Source organism: Microcaecilia unicolor, chromosome 6 (assembly GCF_901765095.1).
Source record: "Microcaecilia unicolor chromosome 6, aMicUni1.1, whole genome shotgun sequence".
Lineage (NCBI taxonomy): Eukaryota > Metazoa > Chordata > Amphibia > Gymnophiona > Siphonopidae > Microcaecilia > Microcaecilia unicolor.
Window position 1 is genome coordinate 271,834,217 of NC_044036.1, and position 20,448 is coordinate 271,854,664.

The window sequence follows — 20,448 nt, forward strand, 5'->3', positions numbered from 1 at the left end:
TCCAGGCACTTTAGCTTTCCCTTTTGAATCAGTCAGGTTACAGTTTTATTGCCCTCTGACTTACACTTCAGTGATGAGAGTAAACTAGCATTAGATTAAAGGTCAGCAAATGCCATCAAAGAGAGGGGATATTAGGGGCACTGATAGTTGGAGAGGCAGCACACCGTTGGGTATTGACAGGGTGATTCCAGGGTATCAGTCAGCAGAATTATAGCTGCCCAGAGAATCAGTACAGCTCTAACAAGTCTGTGTGAAGAGTGAGAGGGTGGATTTATGTAGTTGCTCATAATTTTCTGTAGAGACTGTGGTAGACATTTCTGTTGAATGCTCTTGTCTTTCATCTAACTGTGGAGTGCAGTCTTCCTCTGTCCCATTTTGTCTGTAGTTTACACCTTGAAATACCCAGCTCAGCTAAAAACATTTTTGGGTAGTTTTCAATTAACATGCATGGCTGTCCATCTCTTAAGAAATGCACATCTTTTTCATACTAATTAGTATAAAAATAACTTTTGTTTGTTAGAATGAACATCTAAAGGAAATAACTGTGTAGGTTTTGCATAGATACAAATAGACTAATTCTATCATATGAGTCTTTGGAGTTGTACTACTAATCATTTCTATAGCACTACTAGACATACGCTGAGTCTGGAAAAGGTATGCAAAGAGGACCATGTAGCTAATTTACAGATTTCTTTTCCAAGCTCTATTGAACATTTCAGAGCAGTCAGACACAACTTTTGGGGCATTGGTTCTTTCTGTGGGTTTTTCTGCTTCTCGCCCTAGCTGAGGACTGCTTTGCCACACCCCACAAGTTTCTGAATTCACCTGCTGCTCATGACAAGGAAGGAAAAACTACGACTTACCTGATCATTTACTTTCCTTTAGTCACAGTAGATGAATCCAGAACCCCTACCTTCTTTCTTTTTTTCTTTCCTTTTTCTCTTTCTTTTTATAGTGAGAATTTTGCTTATTAAATTTGTTTCCCTGTTTAGGTTACGGTGTACATTATTGTTATTGATTATGGTTTATATAATGTTCAAGTTTCAGTTCTGTGAAAAAGGAAGAATGTTGATATGATAATTTACTTCTGCTTTGTTGTGTGACATATTGACTGATTAAGGAGCATCCGTTCAGTTCTGTTGTCCTCTAACTCCACCTGCTGGTAGATGGTCACAATCCACAGGTCTCTGGATTCATCCTCTGTGACTAAAGGAAAGAAAATTATCAGGTAAGGGTTAGGGAGCAACCTTTGCCTATTGGTTATACATTGAGGGGGATAATCGAACGGGGGCACCCATCTCTAAGGATGGCCCTGTAAAGGGGCGGGGCAACCTGTATTATCGAAACAAGGTGGACGTCCATCTTTCGTTTCGATAATACGATCGGGGACGCCCAAATCATTAAATTTAGGTCGACCTTAGAGATGGTGGTCCCCTGTTTTCGGCAATAATAGAAAGTGAGGACGCCCATCTCAGAAATGACCAAATCCAAGCCATTTGGTCATGGGAGGAGCCAGCATTCATAGTGCACTGGCCCCACTAACTGAATGGAAAAAGCCCTTCCCTTACCGATCCGGAAAGGAACGGGCATGCGTGAAGGAAATTGCATGCAAATGAGTTGCTCGCTGTTAGCTCATTTGCACACGATTTCCTTCCTAAGGAGGGGAAGCGACGGCAGTTGAGGACGTCCTTCCCTGCGACGGCAGTTGAGGACGTGAGAAGGATGTTCATGTCTTTGCTATGCCTCTGACACCCTCTTTATTTATTTAATTGGATTTTGGATCACAAGTAGCAGCAGTGAGATTTGAACCGGCCACCTCTAGATTGCAAGACCAGTGCTCTAACCACTAAGCCTCTCTGCCACTTCTCCACTCTACTCCACTCCCGTGAAATTTGGCCATCCCTGTGGGGGGCAGTGGAGGATGTCCAAAATGTTTGAAAGAAGGACATCCATGCCTTTGTTATGCCTCCGCTGACACACACATACCTCCCCCCCCCCAGGGATGGCCAAATTTCAAAGGAGTGGAGTGGCCTAGTGGTTAGAGCACTGGTCTTGCAATCCAGAAGTGACTGGTTCAAATCCCACTGCTGCTACTTGTGATCCAAAATCCAAATAAATAAAGAGGATGTCAGAGGCATAGCAAAGGCATGGATGTCCTTCTCACAGAAACATCCACATTTTGGACGTCCTCAACTGCCATCACAGGGAAGGACATCCTCAACTGCCGTCACAGGGAAGGACGTCCTCAACTGCTGTCGCAGGGACGGAGGCATAGCGAAGGACATACTCTAAAAAAAAAAATTTTCAAGTTGTTTTTTCAGGGTGGGAGGTGGTTAGTGACCACTGGGGAAGTCAGGGGAGGTCATCCCCGATTCCCTCCGGTGGTCATCTGGTCAGTTCAGGCACCTTTTTGATGCTTGGTCGTGAAAAAAAATGGACCAAGTAAAGTCGGCCAAATGCTCGTGAGGGATGCCCTTCTTTTTTCCATTGTCGGCCGAGGAGGCCCATCTGTTAACCACGCCCCCGTCCCGCCTTTTAATACACTGCTGACATGCCCCCTTGAACTTTGGTCGTCCCCGCGACGTAAAGCAGTTGACAACGCCCAAAATCGGCTTTTGATTATGCTGAACTGGGTGACCTTAGGAGAAGGATGCCCATCTCCCGATTTGTGTTGGAAGATGGGCGCCCTTCTCCTTCGAAAATAAGCAGGATTGCAACCTATACTTTCGGGCACCGTAGATGGTTACCTGCACCCATGTGGCTGGCATAGATATGAGTGAGAAGTGGAAAGAGACATTTGACACTGTAGTGTTACTCATCTGCCTGTGCCTGCAGCTCCCCCCCCCCTCGCAGATATTCTACCTTATGCTGCTGCAGGTAACGGGCCCATTTCCTCAAATCTTGGTCTGTATGGAGACAAGGGGTGGGAAGGGAGAGGGAGGTTGAGTGGCAGGTTCATCACAAATGTTTCACAATTCTACCTTGCTATTCAACAGTGATCTTATTTCCAGATCAGGACATATGTGGCAATGGCAATCAACATGCTGACCCCTGATGTCTGGCACATTATGCTGTGGAGGGGAGGCAATAACCTAGTGGTTAAAACAGTGGACTTTGACATTCAGGGGTGACAGGTTCAAACCCTACCACTGCCTATCTGTCATCATCACTTCACCACCCATTGCCATCGCTACAAAATTAGCATGCTCTGCCCTTTCCTGGTTCTCTTCCTACCTCTCCCTCCGCACCTTTAGTGTTCACTCTGGTGGATCCTCTTCTACTTCTATCCCTCTGCCTGTCGGCATACCTCAGGGTTCTGTTCTTGGTCCCCTCCTCTTTTCTATCTACACTTCTTCCCTTGGTTCATTAATCTCATCCCATGGCTTTTCCTACCATCTCTATGCTGATGACTCCCAAATCTACCTTTCTACCCCTGATATCTCACCTTGCATCCAAACCAAAGTTTCAGCGTGCTTGTCTGACATTGCTGTCTGGATGTCTCAACGCCACCTGAAATTAAATATGACCAAAACCGAGCTTCTCATTTTCCCCCCCAAACCCACCTCCCCGCTCCCCCCGTTTTCTATTTCTGTTGATGGCTCTCTCATTCTCCCTGTCTCCTCAGCTCGAAACCTTGGGGTCATCTTTGACTCTTCTCTCTCCTTCTCTGCTCATATCCAGCAGATTGCCAAGACCTGTTGTTTCTTTCTTTACAACATCCGTAAAATCCGCCCCTTTCTTTCCGAGCACTCTACCAAAACCCTCATCCACACCCTTGTCACCTCTCGTTTAGACTACTGCAATCTGCTTCTTGCTGGCCTCCCACTTAGTCACCTCTCCCCTCTCCAGTCGGTTCAAAACTCTGCTGCCCATCTCATCTTCCGCCAGGGTCGCTTTACTCATGCTACCCCTCTCCTCAAGACCCTTCACTGGCTCCCTATCCGTTTTCGCATCCTGTTCAAACTTCTTCTACTAACCTATAAATGTACTCACTCTGCTGCTCCCCGGTATCTCTCCACACTCGTCCTTCCCTACACCCCTTCCCGTGCACTCCGCTCCATGGATAAATCCTTCTTATCTGTTCCCTTCTCCACTACTGCCAACTCCAGACTTCGCGCCTTCTGTCTCGCTGCACCCTACGCCTGGAATAAACTTCCTGAGCCCCTACGTCTTGCCCCATCCTTGGCCACCTTTAAATCTAGACTGAAAGCCCACCTCTTTAACATTGCTTTTGACTCGTAACCACTTGTTACCACTCGCCTCCACCTACCCTCCTCTCTTCCTTCCCGTTCACATTAATTGATTTGATTTGCTTACTTTATTTATTTTTTGTCTATTAGATTGTAAGCTCTTTGAGCAGGGACTGTCTTTCGTCTATGTTTGTGCAGCGCTGCGTATGCCTTGTAGCGCTATAGAAATGCTAAATAGTAGTAGTAGTAGTAGTAGCATGCAAAGGGTGCTTTCTTCTACTGGGGTCACAGCTGATATACAATCATGAGCCTCACACTTACGTCCCTAGAGAAGGATGCCTCGTTGTTTTAGGAAGTGGCCAATCTCTGCCAGGCCATCCTATACTGCAAATAAGACCTCCTGTGGCCAAGGATGATGATGAGCCTCAAAGAAATTTGGTTGCCTTCTGGTCAATACCATATTTCTTACTGTCCATGCTGACAATGGAGCTGCTATCAGCACCAATATCTGTGCAGAATATTGGCATGGAAATTCTGTGCCCATCGATCTGCATGGGGGAGGTTTTTTTTGCATATAAGTGAGTGCTAAGTACAATTCTATAAATGGCGCTCAACTTTAAGTTATCAGAAATGCAAAAATCTGCTTAGAGCAATAAACTTAGAAACTATAGGTGTATATTTGCTCTAAAACATAGAATGCTGTCTGCATAATAATCAAGAGTCAATTATAATGTATATCAAATTAGGCCTCACAAGCCAAGGGTACCAACTAAGTGGACACACCTAATTAGGCTATCATCATAGGCCAACCACCAGCACCAGAAAACCTGCAGAGAGCAAAAAAACTCAACATGTAAAGAGAAAAAAAGTCAGTCTGTCCTACCCTTTTCCCTTATTTGTCCTGTCCGTCTGTCCTGATTTAGATGGTAAGCTCTTTTGAGCAGGGACTGTCTTTTCTTCATGTTAATTGTGAAGCACTGCGTACGACTGGTAGCACTATAGAAATGATTTATAGTAGTAATGACCAGGGGCGTATCTGGAATCCGGCGGTAGGGGGGGCCAGAGCCAGAGAGGGGGGGCACATTTTTGCCTCCCTCCCCCCCCCCCCCCCGCCGCCGCCGCCGCCGCCTCTCTCCACCCCCTCCCCGCCGTCAACCCTCCCCCGCTGCTTACTTTTGCTGGCGCCGAGGTCCCGACCCGCAGTCTCCGTTTTTCGTCTTCCTCCGTGGCCATGCTTCCAGGAAGTAACGCTGCAGTGCTGATTCGTTGACCCCAGTTCGACGTCTGACGTCAGACGTCGAACTGGGGTCAACGAATCAGCACTGCAGCGTTACTTCCTGGAAGCATGGCCACGGAGGAAGACGAAAAACGGAGACTGCGGGTCGGGACCTCGGCGCCAGCAAAAGTAAGCAGCGGGGGAGGGTTGACGGCGGGGAGGGGGGCCAGGGCGAAATCTGCGGGGGCCCAGGCCCCTGTGGCCCCACGCAGATACGCCCCTGGTAATGACTAATTCTTAATTTAAATACACAGGCAGCATCCATGCGGAGCTAGTAAGCAACTAAATTGTGCTAGCGGAAGAGTAGTTATATATGGTAAGGACTAACAGGGACAACCAAATATAAGGAATTACGGTTTGAAGTATAGAATAGTTTACCACAAAAGCAGAAGTACTTAGCTTGATCCAAAAAGGAAGAGCAGAACTGCTTGTTTCATAAGTCGCTCAAAATGGGTGAATCATCCAAAAGAAGGAAGTGGTAGAATCCAAAAATTCAATAACTTCTCCCGACATCCAAACACAGACTTTTTTCTCGTTGACCCTTGTAGTATAATCAAACCAATCTCTCTATACTTCAAACCATAATTCCTTATATTTGGTTGTCCCTGTTAGTCCTTACCATATATAATTACTCTTTCACTAGACAATTTAGTTGCTTACTAGCTCCGCATGGATGCTGCCTGTGTATTTAAATTAAGAATTAGTCATTAGCAAACCCTCCGGTTTTTATTGCAGATTACTTTTTTTTTTCTCTTTACATGTTGAGTTTTTTTGCACTCTGCAGGTTTTCCGGTGGTGGTGGTTGGCCTATGATGATAACCTAATTAGGTGTGTCCACTTAGTTGGTACCCTTGGCTTGTGAGGCCTAATTTGATATACATTATAATTGATTATTATTACGCAGGCTCAACTTTAAGTACCATTTATAGAATTGCATTTAGCGTCAAAATTTTTTTTGAGCACCAATTTTTGAGCGCTATTTATAAAATTGCCTTCTCTATCTCATAAACCTCAGAAAACCCATTCAGTGACAACAAGTTACAGAACATATTGATTGTATTGGTTTTTAGTCCTTCCCTTGTCTACCTATAATACTGTCTTTTGTGATTTAAGTAACTGTTCTACTCTGAAGCTTTATTTTAAACCAGTTTTAACACGTTAAAAGGGTGAGGAGAGGTCTCAGAAAAAAATGTTTGGTTATTTTTTCTCTATACACTCAAAGCTGAAGACTTCTTTATCCAGCCTTTGTTTAGAGCTCATTAGAAGCAGACAATTTATGAGTAACTTTACTGATCAATTTAGAATCTGTTCAGTTTTATCACTTAGTACAAATATCCATTTACATGATTTATTGTTAGGAAACTTAAAATGCAGAAGGCTTTGATTATATTTTTAAATAAGTGTTTTTGTAAAGCTAAATCAAGTTCATTGTCTAGTGCTTTGAAAGGAAAACAGACCATTTTGGTTTTCTTTCTCATTTCGTTCTGCTGGCCGGAGTTCACCATGGAATGTGTTACGGCATTTTTATTGCTTTCAATGAGATACTGTGGAGGTAATTTTAAAAGTCATTTATGCACACAAAACAGGATTATGTGAACAAATGGTTTCTTTTAAAATTGAGCAAAATATTATAGTGGAATTTGTATTGCAGCTGGTATGGGTTAAAGTACATTGTCCACGTTTTATATAAATACATTTTAATTTTTTTAAATATGATTTTAAAATATCCTTTTTTTTTCATTTTTAAACCTATGAATGCATCAGAAATCACGTGATTGAATGAAAAGGACACAAGACTATAGAGGAAAATTTCCAAATTTTTCCAAACCTCAACTCAACATTTCAGATGTTTCAATCATTTGCTCTTTATATTAAAATTGTGTACATTACTACTCCACTAAAAATAGAAAACAACTTTTGCCATAGCAAAATACATTCTTATATTTTGTGGAAAAATGTGCCAAAACCATTCTAATTGAATTATATTATAGAATATTGTCTGTAAAAGTCAGTTTTAATGGCAAATGTACTTATCTGAGAGAGCACTGTCAAAAATAAACTTCTCTGTAGTTCAGCACCAACACAAAATATTTGAAATGTCCAAGATCACGGGGCTTCAGTAGAAACTCTAAATAATCACAGTGCTCACTTCTGCAGCATAAAAATCACTAATGAAAAAAAGAAACACAAAGAAATAATTAAACATATCAATGTTGAAACCACATATAAACAACCCTCACTTCTGCCCACATACTGTAATGTAGAAATTGTCCAAATTAAGCTTCTCTGTCAACACCTCTGTGGGGATGATACCTGGCATCAACTATTTATTAATGGTTATTTTTAAAGATGGTGCCTAATCCAAATGCCACCAAAATATAGTTAACGTTAATCCATGTACCTCTATCAGGCTTATTTTCGAAAGAGAAGGATGCCCATCTTTCGACACAAATCGGAAGATGGACGTCCTTACAAGGTCGTCCAAATCGGTATAATCGAAAGCCAATTTTGGACGTCCCCAACTGCTTTCCGTCGCAGGGACGGCCAAAGTTCATGGGGGCATATTGGAGGCGTAGCGAAGGTGGGACTTGGCCGTGCCTAACACATGGATATCCTTGACCCATAATGGGAAAAAAAGGGCATCCCTGACGAGCACTTGGACGACTTTACCTGGTCGTGTTTTTCTTACAACCAAGGCACAAAAAGGTGCCTGAACTGACCAGATGACCACTGGAGAGAATCAGGGATGATCTCCCCTTACTCCCCCAGTGGTCACTAACCCCCTCCCACCCTCAAAAAAAATCTTTAAAAATATTTTTTGCCAGCCTCAAATGTCATACTCGGGTCCATCACAGCATTGTGCAGGTTCCTGGAGCAGTTTTAGTGGGTGCAGTGCACTTCAGGCAGGCAGACCCAGGCCCATCCCCCCCCCCCCCCCACCTGTTACACTTGTGGTGGTAAATGTGAGCCCTCCAAAACCCACCACAAACTTACTGTACCCACATCTAGGTGCCCCCCTTCACCCATAAGGGCTATGGTAGTGGTGTACAGTTGTGGGTAGTGGGTTTGGGGGGGGGGGTTGGGGGGCTCAGCACACAAGGTAAGGGAGCTGTGTACCTGGAAGCAATTTCTGAAGTCCACTGCAGTGCCCCCTAGGGTGACCAAAGGGCTTGCATTTGGTTGTTTCTAAGATGGGCATCTTTGGTTTCCATTATCGTTGAAAATCAGAAACGATCAAGTCTAGGAATGACCATCTCTAAGGACGACCTAAATTTCTAGATTTCAGCATCCCTGACCGTATTATCGAAATGAAAGATGGATGTCCATCTTGTTTCGATAATACGGATTTCCCCGCCCCTCCATCGGGACGTTTTGCGAGGACGTCCTCACCAGACTAACCAGACTATATGCGGATAAAATTATACTCATATAGGAGCTAAATCTATAAAGAGTATACCAGCAATTAGGCGCCAAGAACACGCATAAATGAGCATAACACCAGCATATACATGCACAGTGGGAGGAATACTTTACTTCCATGCTTTTTTATATGATGGGTGCCTAAAAGCAATGGGTGTATAGCTTAAAGGTGGATGTACACATGGACAAAGTGTGGGCAGGACATTTGGTACACACAGAAATTATAGAATGCTATAATTTGTGTGGATTTTTAGCAATGTAGGCATGAGTATTTAAACCAGCTTTATAGCTGGTATAAGTAAATGCACTCAAATTATACATGAGGATTTGTACTGCTGCCCTAGTATTCTATAAAAGAAAGTAGACACTAAGCCCCCTAAAAATGGACATGTTTATATTCTGATCAATTTAAAGCATTTTCCTTTAAGTATTTATCACTTCTATATTTCTGTAATTACCATTTCTTTTGCTTAAGTTTATTCATGCAACAAAAATTATTTTTCACTTAATTGGGTGGGCTAGGCTGGGTTGGTAGTTCAGTAGTATAGTAAATGATGGCAGATAAAGACCTGATAGGTCCATCCAGTCTGTCCAGCAGTCACGCTCATTATCAACCCATGGCATTTCTGGGATATAGACCATTGAGGTCCACCCAGCCTTGTCTTTAGTGTCCAGCTACTGAAGTTGCCGTCAAAACCCACTCCAGCCTATCCAAATCTTTCTTGTCAGTTGTGGGCCATACCTTTTTTGTTGTCTTCCTCTGAACTGCTTGAAATCTTTTTACATCCTTAGCAAGATACAGCCTCCAAAACTGAACATAATACTCCAAGTAGGGCCTCACCAACAACTGGTACAGGGACATCAACTCCTCCTTTCTTCTGCTGGTTACACCTCTGTATACAGCATAGCATCCTCTGTATACAGCATAGCACCTTCACACCCTCAGATACTGTCACTCCACGTTCACTGTCCCTATCTGTGCATATCAACCTCTCACCTTCTAGCACATATGGATCCATGGATTTCTACTCCCTAAGTGCATCAGTCTGCATTTCTTTACATTGAATTTTAATTGACAAACATTAGACCATTCTTCTAACTTTTGCAAATCCTTTTTCATGTTTTCCATTCCCTCCAGGGTGTCCACCCTGTTATAAATCTTGGTATCATCTGCAAAAAGACAAACCTTACCTTTTAACCCTTCCTCAAAGTCGCTCACAAATATATTGAACAGAATTGGCCCCAGCACTGTTTCTTAAGGCTCTCCACTACTCACCTTACCTTCCTCTGAGTCAATTCCATTAATTGCCACCCTCTGGCATCTATCTGTCAACCAGTTCCTAATCCAGTTCACCACTTTGGGTCCTAACCTCAGCCTGTCAAGTTTATTCAAGAGCCTCTTATGAGGAACTGTGACAAAGGCTGTGCTGAATTCTAAGTAGATTTTATCTAGCACATGTCCTTGATCCAATTCTCTGGTCACCCAGTCAAAGAATTCAGTCAGATTTGTTTGGCACAATTTACCTTTGGTAAAACCATGCTGTCTTGGCTTGGATCTTGTAACCTCTCCCCTCTCCAGTCGGTTCAAAACTCTGCTGCCCGTCTCGTCTTCCGCCAGGGTCGCTTTACTCATATTACCCCTCTCCTCAAGTCCCTATCCGTTTTCGCATCCTGTTCAAACTTCTTCTACTAACCTATAAATGTACTCACTCTGCTGCTCCCCAGTATCTCTCTACACTCGTCCTTCCCTACACCCCTTCCCGTGCACTCCGCTCCATGGATAAATCCTTCTTATCTGTTCCCTTCTCCACTACTGCCAACTCCAGACTTCACGCCTTCTGTCTCGCTGCACCCTACGCCTGAAATAAACTTCCTGAGCCCCTACGTCTTGCCCCATCCTTGGCCACCTTTAAATCTAGACTGAGAGCCCACCTCTTTAACATGGCTTTTGACTCGTAACCACTTGTAACCACTCGCCTCCACCTACCCTCCTCTCTTCCTTCCCGTTCACATTAATTGATTTGATTTGCTTACTTTATTATTATTATTTTTTGTCTATTAGATTGTAAACTCTTTGAGCAGGGACTGTCTTTCTTCTATGTTTGTGCAGCGCTGCGTATGCCTTGTAGCGCTATAGAAATGCTAAATAGTAGTAGTAGTAGTACTATTGGATTCCAGGAAATTCACTATTCTTTCCTTCAGCATCACTTCCATTATTTTTCCAATAACCGAAGTGAGGCCCCAACTTGACATTTTGTCCTTTAGATTGTAAGCTCCATTGAGCAGGGTCTGGCCTTCCTTGTTAAACTGTACAGCGCTGCGTAACCCTAGTAGCGCTCTAGAAATGTTAAGTAGTAGTAGTAGTAGGCTTACAGGACTATAGTTTCCAGTTTCTTCTCTGTCATCACTTTTGTGAAGAGGGACCACATCCGCTCTTCTCCAGTCTCTCGGAACTTCTCCTGTCTCCAAGGATTTATTAAACAAATCTTTGAGGACCCACCAGAGCCTTTCTGAGCTCCTTCAATATCCTGGGATGGATCCCATCCAGTCCCATGGCTTTTTTCTGCCTTCAAATTTTCAAGTTGCTAATAAACACCCTCTTCCAAGAATAGTGCTATATACACCCCATGCTCATGTGTACCTTTGCCAGCCAATCATGGTCCTTCTCCTTGATTTTCTTCTGGGAATACATAAGTACATAAATGTTGCCATACTGGTACAGACTGAAGGTCCATCAAGCCCAGTATTCTGTTTCCAGCAGTTGCCAATCCAGGACACAAGAACCTGGCAAGATCCCAAAACAGTACAATACATTTTATGCTGCTTATCCCAGAAATAAGCAGTGGATTTTCCCAAGTCCTTTTTAATAATGTCTTATGTATTTTTCTTTTCGGAAGCTGTCCAAACCTTTTGTAAACCCCACTAAGCTAACTGCTTTTACCACATTCTCCGGCAATGAATTCCAGAGTTTAACTACACAATAAGTGAAGAACTATTTTTCTCCAATTTGTTTTAAATGTACTACTTTGTAGCTTCATTGCATGCATCCTAGTCCTAGTATTTTTGGAAAGAATAAACAAGCGATTCACGTGTACCTAGGCTAGGGCTTTTCAGCTTGGAGAAGAGACGGCTGAGGGGAGACATGATAGAGGTATATAAAATACTGAGTGGAGTGGAACAGGTGGATGTGAAGCGTCTGTTCACACTTTTCAAAAATACTAGGACTAGGGGGCATGCGATGAAACTACAGTGCAGTAAATTTAAAACAAATCGGAGAAAAAGTTTCTTCACCCAACGCATAATTAAACTCTGGAATTCGTTGCTGGAGAACGTGGTGAAGGCGGTTAGCTTGGCAGAGTTTAAAAGGGGGTTAGACGGTTTCCTAAAGGACAAGTCCATAAACCGCTACTAAATGGACTTGGGAAAAATCCACAATTCCGGGAATAACATGTATAGAATGTTTGTACGTTTGGGAAGCTTGCCAGGTGCCCTTGGCCTGGATTGGCCGCTGTCGTGGACAGGATGCTGGGCTCGATGGACCCTTGGTCTTTTCCCAGTGTGGCATTACTTATGTACTTATGTACCTGTTCCACTCCACTCAGTATTTTATATACCTCTATCATATTTCCCCTCAGCCATCTTTTCTCCAGGCTGAAGATCCCAAGCTGTTTCAGCCTTTCCTTATAGGGAAGTTGTCCCATTCCCTTTATCATTTTCATTGCTCTTCTCTGTACATTTTCTAATTCCACTAGCAGGCTCATTTTTGAAAGAGAAAGACGTCCAACTCTTGACATAAATCGGAACATGGACGCCCACCTCCCAGAAACGTCCAAATCGATATAATCAAAACCCGATTTTGGATGTCTCCAACTGAAGTCGGTCGCAAGGACGTCCAAATTTCAAGGGGGTGTGTTGGAGGCATAGTGAAGGCAGGACTTGGGTGTGCCTAACACTTGGATGTCTTTGACCCATAATCGAAAAAAGCAAGGACGTCCATGACGAACACTTGGATGTTTTCACCCGGACATGTTTTTTTTTTTTACGAATAAGGCACAAAAAGGTGCCCGAAATGACCAGATGACCACCAGAGAGAATCGGGGATGACCTCCCCTTACTCCCATAGTGGTCACTAACCCTCCCCCACCCTCAACATAAATCTTTAAAAATATTTTGTGCCAGCCTCTATGGCAGCCTCAGATGTCATACACAGGTCCATGAAAGTGCATGAAGGTCCCAGGAGCAGTTTTAGTGGGTACTGCATTGCACTTCAGACAGGCGGAGCCAGGCCCATACCCCCTACCTGTTACATTTGTGGAGGAAACAGCAAGCTCTCCAAAATCCACCACAAATCCACTGTACCCATATATGGGTGCCCCCCTTCACCCGTAAGGGCCATGGTAGTGGTGTACAGTTGGGGGTAGTGGGTTTTGGGGGCTCAGCACACAAGTTAAGGGAGCTATATTCCTGGGAGCATTTTATGAAGTTCACTGCAGTGCCCCCTAGGGTGCCCGATTCGTGTCCTGGCATGTGAGGGGGACCAGTGCACTAGAAATGCTGGCTCCTCCCACATCCAAATGGCTTGCATTTGGATGTTTTTGACTTGGATGTCTTTGGTTTCAAAAATTGCTGAAAGTCAAAGACGTCCAAATCCAAGGACATCTAAATTTAAGGACGTCTATGGATTTGGACGTCTCTGACGGTATTTTCAAAATGAAAGATGGACGTCCATCTTTTTTCAAAAATACGGTTTTCCCTGCCTCCGGATTTGGAGGTTTTACAAAGACGTCCCAATCCAAACAGACAATTTTTTCAAAAATGCCCCTCCACATCTTTTTTTGAGATGCAGCAACCAGAATTGCACACAGTATTCAAGGTGCGGTCGAACTATGGAGTGATACAAAAGCATTATAATATCCTCGTTTTTATCTTCCATTCCTTTCCTAATAATACCTAACATTCTATTTGCTTTCTTTGCTGCTGCAGCACAATGAGCAGATGGTTTCAAAGTATCATCGATGACTCCTAGATCCTTTTCCAGGTTGGTGACTCCTAATGTGGAGCCTTGCATCACATAACTATAGGCAAGTTCCTCTTTCCCATATGCATCACTTTGCACTTGCTCACATTAAACAACATCTGCCATTTGGATGCCCAGTTTCCCAGTCTCGTAAGGCCATCTTGCAATTTTTCACAATCCTCTTGTGATTTATGAGCACCAGATCCAGCGTCGCTATTTCCCTCATGGGTTCTGTCACCATTTGTCTGAGCAGAGCACTTTGAAAAGCATTCATGATTTCTCTACTTCTTTCCAGTTCTGCAGATGGAGTTCATATACTGCCATACAGAAGTTTAAATGTTTGGCTCAAATCTTCCTCGTCCATGGACTGCTAGGGCTGGACGTGCTGCAGTAGTAATGTTCAGAGCCCCTGACAAGGTAGAAGGGTTTAGGCAATGGTGACACTATTGGCAAGAATGAAAACTCTGATTGTTGTAGGGTTCTAGAAGGAATAATGGCGCAAGACCCCAATCCACAGAATTCATTGATTAGACTAAGTAAGTTGAAGTGGATGGTGGGCAAAGGGGGTAGAGGAAGAGGGAAGGTACAGAATGAGACAGAAATTCCCAGTTATAAGTGAAGGTTTGTGGTGCTAGATCCCAGCCCTGTTTTCAACTGAGATGGAAAACAAAAGGAGCAGGAGCAAATCAGGCTCAAAATATTGAGTACTAGTAGACCATATATTAAAGGGTTTTGAACTCCAAGAGGACTTGTACACTGTAAAGCCTGTATTTACCCCGTGATACACACACAGGGCACTGGGTACAGAGATGATAGCTTAAACCTAATTTCATACACCAGGGTTGCAAAGTAGGGATGTACATTCAATTCATTAGTGCACCTTAAGAGAACTGTTCACAAAATTGATTTAACATATGGATGGTTTTACGGACAAGTGGGCTAACCATCAGTTTTTCAGATTTGCAGCTTTTTGGATCTAGTGCATCAAGACAGCAATATTTACCTGTTGGCAAGTGGACTACGCTAGAAGTGAATGAATTTTGAAGATTTTTGCATATGATTGAACGGGCCATCCCCATTGACCACATGGACAACTGGGCCAACCATCTCAACTGTGAAAAATAGGTTAGCCCACTTGTCTGTAAGACCATCCATATGTTAAACATAGAAACAGAAAATGATGGTAAATAAAGACCATATGACCTATCCAGTCTGCCCCTTTATACCATCCAGTAAATCTTCTTATCCTTTAGAGGTCCCTATACCATCCACTATCTCTTTCTCTTCCTTAGTGATCCTATTTGTTTCTCCTATGCTTTCTTGAATTCAGATACAGTCTTGGTCACCACCACCACCACTAGGAGGACATTCCACACATACACCACCTTTTCCATAAGGAAGTATTTCCTTAGATTACTTCTGAGTATATTCCCTTTCACCTTCATCTCATTCTCCCCAAGCTTCCTTTCAGTTGGAAGAGACTCGCCTCTTGTGCATTTTTACAACAGAGGTATTTAAATGTCTCTATCATTTATATCAGTGGTTCCCAAACCTGGTCCTGGAGGCACCTCAGGCACTCAGGCTTTCAGTGTATCCACAACAAATATTCATGAGATAGATTTGCATGCATTGGAGGCAGTGCATGCAAATCTCTTTCATGAATATTCATTGTGGGTATCCTGAAAACCTGACTGGTTGGGGTGGCGCCAGGACTAGGTTTGGGAACAACTGGTACATCCTCTCTGCTGCATTTCTTCTGATGTATACATATTGAGATCTGTCTGTCCCCTGGAAACAGGACACTGGGCTTGATGGACCTTTGGTCTGTCTCAGTGTGGCAATACTTATGTACTTATGCCCTCTCTATATATGATTATTGTCTTCTGTTTTGTTTTTATTGATTTGTTTTTAGATCTTGTATTTGAATTATCAATGTTATCTTGTACATCCCTTAGACTTAGGTGGAATATAACTTAAACCTTAAACCTTAATACTTATGCATATGTTGGACTGTATGTAAATATGGTAGTGTGCAGGGCCAGTCTTAGTAATTGTGGGGCCCTGTGCAGACCAGTTCGCTGGAGCTCCCTGCCCCCACCCAGCCCTACCCCTTGACAAGATGTGTTTTAAAATATTTTATTTCAAATAAAGACAAATCAAGCAAAACGTGTACAGAAAAACTAATTCAAATAAGCACAATGCTATCATAGGAATCCTTTGGGTTTAAAAAGCAAAACCATGTACATGTAAGGACTGGATAAATGAATTAAAACAAATGTCCTTAATATGTAATACTTGGTAGCAATAATAAAACAGTGTTTGAATATTCACATTGCAAGCAGCCTGAGCCTACAGATTTATTTTCCATGGAACATAATTAATGTTGTATGAACTTGGCGGCTAATAGTGTACTGAACTGGACAATGTTAGCACATTTAGACTGACTCTGGACAGTTCTGCAGGAAGGAAACCGTTCCCTCATTATTCAATACCTTTTCTGTGAAATAGTAGTAATAAAAAAGGCAAGTGCATTTATAATATATCACTGCATTCTACAAAAGAAAAAGGAGCAAGTTCCCAGATGCCATATTTTTTCTTTTTGATGTAGGCACAGGAAAAAAAAATATTTTAAATGCTTCCAACCAAATTTATGTTTAATGTGGAATATAAATGCCATAAATAAGTAAATAGATAGATAGAAACTCTGAATGTTGAGCACCTGATTCTCATAACATGATGTCTGTTTAGTGGCCCTTTACTAGGAGAAAAAAATGTTGGCACGAATATCACAGTACTAGGGTGTCCCTTTAACCACCCCCTCCAAATGGCACACTGATTACGATTTATAACAAATTACTACTCTACCTATAAAAAGTTATTCTGTTATTATACTTCCTCTATGTACAATCCGAATGCACAAGCTGGCATGTTTGAAAGTCTAAGTAAGATTAAATAAAAATTCCACCAACAATAAAGAAAGACAACATGGATGCAGCAGCTCATAGGTTTGCTTGCTTTGTTTTGAGTGCACAGAGATCTGGCTGCATGAGAAAGGAGAAACAGACAACCTTGGGTTTTTTTTTTTACAGTACCCTCCCTCCCTCCCACATACTCCAGACCTCCTCCCCCCACATATTCCAGACCTCCTCCCCGAGCCTCAGGGTGCGATCCCAGCACATACCTCAAGCCACCCTGGTGGTGTAGTGGATTCTTCAGGGCAGGAAAGATCCCCAGTCTTTCCTGCCCACTGCTGCTGACCCTTTTGCTGCCACATCTTATTTAAAATGGCTGCTGAGACTTCCAGCGGCAGCCTTGCAAGACTTCAGTGGAAGTCTTGTGAAGCCGCTGCTGGAAGTCTCGGCAGCCATTTTTAAAAAGTGGTATGGCAGCAGGAGGGTCAGTGGCAGCAGGCAAGAAAGACTGGGGATCTTTCCTGCCCCGAAGAATCCACTAGATCACTAGGGTGGCTTGAGGTATGTGCAGGGAGGGCACCCTGCAGCTCGGGGAGAAGAGTGGCAAAGCTCAGATCATGGTGCATTTCTGAGGGGACCCCGCAAGACCTGGGTCCGCAGACCTGAAGGGGAATCCCGCAATCCCGCTCCCATGCAGCTCTCTAAACAGGAGACGGCAATGACGGCTGAAGCAGGGAGCGGGAGGGAGATGCCAAGACCACCACAGGGCACCCTAGGCCCTGTGTTGACCGTTCCTGTTGCCCCTGCCTAAGACCGGCTCTGGTAGTGTGGTAGAAAAGAGAAGAAATAGTTAAGTAGGTAAACCATAGGATTAGAAGATGGAACTCCTGGCTGCTAAATCTTCCTTGTTAAATATTTCTAGTTGAATATTTCTAGTCAACTATGGGGAAGCACCAGCCCAGCAACAAATGCTGTGCACTGCTAGACAGATGGTCTGGTTTTGCTTTCTGGACCAGGTTTTGCTTCCTGAATTAACCAGGGCAAATACAGCATTTATAGCTCCTAGGTAGAGGGTGGGGTAGGGTGAAAAGTATTAAGGGATGGATTCTGGGCCTTTACTCAATGGTGACAACTAGTTGTAGAGTGCATGTCTGCTAGGGTCTGGTGAAAGCTATGCTTTCTGTTTCCTGCCTATGGATTGTTGCTGTGATGGCTGGTCTTTGTTGGATGAGAGGATATAAAAAAAAATTGGGGAGGGGGAAGAACCCCTGGTATTTGTGAATGTTTCATGGCAATATACCCCATATAAAGGCAAGCTATGACTGAGCAGTAAGTCCAAAGCAGCAGGTAAAAACCTTTGGCAAATAAATAAATACATGAAAATTGCACAACATTGTTTGGCTGTGATTCTCAAATGTTTGTTTGTATAGCATCTTGTTGGGATCAAACTGCAAACCACCATAGTACTCTATCACTATGCAAATAATATAAAGTAAGAATGTCAATAAGCAATGATCACTCTAGGAACAGCCATGGGAAAAGAAGCCCTACAATTATGTCTAATCTCTCTCAATGTATTAAGTACAAATTCATTTTAATTTCTATGACAGTGAAATTGATATCTGTCTGTACATAAAAGGGCAGCAGTGATTCTCACAATAATGATTAATGTCTTTAAACTTGGGTTGATTATAATCTATACAGTGTGAGAGGTCAGTAGTTAAAAGTATCTCAAAAAGTGACACTGACATTAAAAAGAACAAACCATGTGTCACAGATACAAATATGCTGACTTGTCCAAATGACCAAAATAGAGGCCTGAACTGCTTGTGCTGTGCTAAAGATAAAAACAGAACTATATGGGAAAATAAGGTATAAAAGTGCAAAATATTAAATAGAAACCCCCCTCCCCCCCCCCAGTATAAACCTAGAACCTAGATGTATATTTACTGCGTGAGTGGAGGGAAAAGTGGCCAAAGATGTAAAGAGAGGTGACAAGACTTTTTTCAGATATATTGGAGAAAGGAGAAGAGATAGGAATGGAATTGCGAGACTGAAAGATAATGAGAATGGCTATGTGGAGAGTGATGAAGATAAAGCGAACGTGTTAAACAATTATTTCTCTTCGGTGTTCATGGAGGAAAATCCGGGAGAAGGACCGCAGTTGACTGCCGAGGGAATGTCTGGGAATGGAGTGGATACTGCGCAATTTATGGAAGAAAGAGTTTATAAACAGCTGTAGAATCTGAAGGTGAACAAAGCTATGGGGTCGGATGGGATACATCCTGTTACAAGAAATATTTAACTTAGGGAAATTGCTCAGAGCATTCGCTGTATTTATAAGTTTTAAGATATATTTTGGTTATTTCTCCACCAATTACCTACTAAGGTAATAAGACTTACAATTGCAAGAATAAAGGGGATTAAGTATTATATTTTGTTGAATCACATTAACCTGCAATGCATAAGATTTAGGAACTTGTGCTCAAAGCATGGCACTAAGTTTTAAAAACGACCTTACATTAACCTGCACTGCATGTTTTAAAAGCATGTGCCCAGAACATAAAGACCATACATTTAGCTGCAGAAAAGGGTTTATTTACAGTACAGGTAATGTAAATAATGTTGCAAACGAGAGGTAGTCTTATGAATCTTAGAACAGAGAATTTGTGCTTTAAAAACAAGGTAACAGGTTTAAATATGAATTATAGTTAACTTACAAGTCCTTTTGTTACAAAGCATGTTGTGGTCCAGCTGATTGATGAGCAGCATGAGGTAAGAGGAGCCCAGGCATTCTGCAGTCAGTGATGGAAGAAAAGTGCAGCAGGAGAGAAGAGTCTTTTAGGGAAGCAGCTCCGGCTTTTTATATTGTTAGTCTGCAGGGAAACATGATTGCATGTCCTGGATCATTTGCTTCCTGGTTTGCACTGGACCCTGGGTAGTTGCAAAGAATCATGGTACCTGGTCTCCTGTTTTATGACATCATAAGACTTTCTGTCTGGACTTCTGCTGACAAATGGTCTATTGAAGCAAAAGGCTTCCTGTTTGGACCTCTGTGGAAGATACACATCTGATAAGATTTGTCTGAGGTAGCCAGCTGTTTTTCTATAGGTGATCAGTGTCTTTTGTTACTGCAGTCTTTGTGATGTGTGGAGTTTCACACGTCTCCAGTCTCCCTGTCTGCTGCTCACTTTGATCTTTTGTTCTTTGGAGATGTCTTGATGAGCCTTCAAGTACCCACCCGGCCAAGCTTTGGTTATCAGTCCTTCAGGTGGGAGGGGGGAGAGGAAGTTTAAAACCTTTTGAAGCAGTCCCTGTATTTGTTTTTGAATAGCCTTTTGTTTAGGGGGAGGAAGGGAGAGATGAAATCCAGGCTAGCTGATCTGCTTCTGTCTCTATAAGCTTTTAAAGCTGTATTTTTATATTAGCATATAGTTGTATCTGATCCAGCACAATCAATAATTCTGCTACATATTTAATTCTGACAATTAAACTCATATCATGTTACAATCCCAGGATACTGAAGGAGCTCAGAGAGGTCCTGGTGGGACCTCTTAAAGATTTATTTAATAGATCTTTAGAGATGAGAGAGGTTCCGCGAGATTGGAGACGAGCGGATGTGGTCCCTCTTCA

General features: G+C 42.8%; 1 protein-coding gene and 1 long non-coding RNA gene across 4 annotated transcripts in view; one reads left to right on the plus strand and one right to left on the minus strand.

Moving 5' to 3' along the window:
- PBX3 (PBX homeobox 3) overlaps positions 1-20,448 on the plus strand; it is a 411,372-nt gene that overhangs the window by 275,231 nt on the left and 115,693 nt on the right. The gene's annotated exons all lie outside the window — the stretch shown is intronic.
- Positions 353-15,343, minus strand: LOC115472913. The gene is made up of 3 exons (XR_003942576.1): positions 15,250-15,343; positions 12,621-12,625; positions 353-363 (listed from the first exon to the last, which is right to left on the minus strand). It is a non-coding gene; the product is annotated as an uncharacterized LOC115472913 (long non-coding RNA).